Genomic DNA, 2,424 nt, shown 5'->3' with positions numbered 1-2,424 from the left:
TGTTGTATGAGGCTTGTAAAAGAACATCTTAATTGGGGAACAAAATCAGAGCTCAAATCAGAGGTTCTCCTGGGGATAAAGGAGATTGGAAGTGTGTTATATTGGATGGGGCTTCTTGATATAGTGTTGGTTGGTATCCCATATGCTTAATTTTACATATTTGAGATGATTATAAATCAATACCCATATTGTAAGTATAACGGACATCTAAAGTAATGTGCAACAGGAAAAGATCACAATCATATATAAGAACATTAAACCTGAACTTTGTCCAAATGCACTCAAAATGAGTTTAACACGGCAATATTATGGAGAATTCCTTTGCCAGAATTTGTCATATTATGGGAGGATGAACCTAATGTATACCATCTAATTGGTTAGTTAAAGTTGAAATAAGTGTTTCTAGCCACTTGAATCTTATTGTTGCCATCTCACATGCTGAACAGAGAGAAGTAGATACCTGTCACTTCATGCAAATAGCCCCTTGGCTGGGTTTACTCCCCAGTGCAGATGGGCAAGTATTACATTCTCAAGATGGTGGAGATAGTCCAATTTTCAGTCTCTTTAAATCAGTCACTGCTGCAATATTATCTAAGCCAGGGTGCCCAAATCCAACCTCTTTCAGCACCCTATCAAAATAAGCAGAAGCTGCAGGTACAGAGCTGAACATTCAATATTTCAAAAACTCATTGTATGTATGTATCATCGATTCTCAGGTAGTTCAAATGGTCATACATGTGGTTTGCTCTCATAAAGTTTGAGATTCGAGTTTTCTTGAACATCTACATAGCTATTCCTCAAATATTGTAGGGTTAGGCGGAGAGTAGTTTAAATATGCATCAATTATCAATATCCTCTTTTGATTTTTTTTTTTTTGGGGGCAAAATCTTTTGAATTTGATGCAGTGTGTAGGTGGTCTTATAAATTATTTTTTGGATTGTAACTACTTTGAGCTTTGAAATTGCGACAAAGTGGTTCCCTGGAAGTTTGGGTTAAATTTTTACCAAGTATTGTGATTATGGTTTTCTTCACTGGTGAGTTTCTTCCCATATATTTAGTTCTGTGCTCTTTTGGGGCAAGATAGTTTTAACTTGTTGCTTGCTTTCTTTGCAACATTGTTGTCATGAGACATCATCAAGCTGTGCAGATATTAGTTTAATTTGAATGTTGTCTGTGAGAAATCAAAACATTTACTCGGAATATTTTCAGCCTTCAATAATGACGATCACTTAAATTCTTCGCTTCCTAAATTGATATGTGAATCTTGCTTCTATCTTTATAGTTCATTTAAAATATTGAAGTGTCCTCCAATTGCAGATCTTTTATACAAGGCAAATATGAATACTAGAAGTGTGCTTGAATATGCCCTTGCCTTTACAAGTGCAGCATTGGATAAGTATTGCAGTAAATGGAGTGCTATTCCCAAAACATGATTTGTTGACATTACAACTTCAAAGGATTTCTACCGTGTTAGAGCATATTCTGTTATAGTGGTTAGTGAGTTTGTTAGGCCTAAGCTGTATTTTTATCATTCTGTTATTCTTACTGTTACTAACCAAATGGTTAGTTAGTTTGTAACCATCGTGGCATTCAGCTTATATAAAAAGGCAAAGGCTCACAATTCATTCATTGGAGCCATTTTCTCAATCTTTACACTTTCTCTCTCTGTTCAATTTGTTCTCTCTTACATGGTATCAGTATCATGGCCGATCCTGCGCCTCACCATCTTCATGATGATCCTCGCCCAAACATAGCTCCAATTGCTCATCACCAAATTCAGCAGTTTCAGATCAACAATCCCTCTCAACATTCGATTGGATCGCCATAACTACTCCTACTGGAGATCTCTTATTCTCCCCTCTGTTCGTGCTCATGGTCTCGATGGAATACTTCTTGGTACAACACCTCGGCCAGATCAGTTTCTTGATGATGCTCACACTCCAAATCCAGCATTTGAGCATTGGATTCGTTGTGATGCTCTACTCATGAGTTGGCTCATGAACTCTCTTTCTGAACCTATGCTCGGTCATGTTCTTCACTGTGCTTCCGCCGCCGAACTCTGGATAGTTTTTTCACTTCTGTTTGCCACTCAATCTAAGGCTCGGCAACTTCAGCTTCGGTTTGCGATCCAGACGACAAAGAAAGGCTCCCTCAGCATCGATGAATACATTCTCAAGATGAAGAATCTTGCTGATTCTCTCTCTGCAGCAGGACAGAAACTCTCCGATCAAGAACTTGCAATGTACATTCTTGGTGGAGTTGGACCAGAATATGAAACCGTTGTTGTTCTCCTCACTACACGGGCCAATGCTTTAACGATGCAAGAAGTCCAGTACATGCTTCAAAACCAAGAAATGCGAATTGAGCAGACCACTCCTCAAACGTTTGATCAGGTCCATGCTAATCTTGCTCATCTCAATCTCA

The 2,424-nt window shown here is 38.4% G+C and overlaps 1 long non-coding RNA gene across 1 annotated transcript; it reads left to right on the top strand.

Annotated features, from left to right (window-relative positions):
• LOC133789453 (uncharacterized) lies at positions 1-1,460 on the top strand. Its single transcript, XR_009873558.1, has 3 exons — positions 1-129; positions 447-654; positions 1,318-1,460. It is a non-coding gene; the product is annotated as an uncharacterized LOC133789453 (long non-coding RNA).
• The last annotated feature ends 964 nt before the right edge of the window (positions 1,461-2,424 follow it).

Source organism: Humulus lupulus, chromosome 7 (assembly GCF_963169125.1).
Source record: "Humulus lupulus chromosome 7, drHumLupu1.1, whole genome shotgun sequence".
Classification (NCBI taxonomy): domain Eukaryota; kingdom Viridiplantae; phylum Streptophyta; class Magnoliopsida; order Rosales; family Cannabaceae; genus Humulus; species Humulus lupulus.
This window is presented reverse-complemented; position numbering and strand designations above follow the sequence as displayed.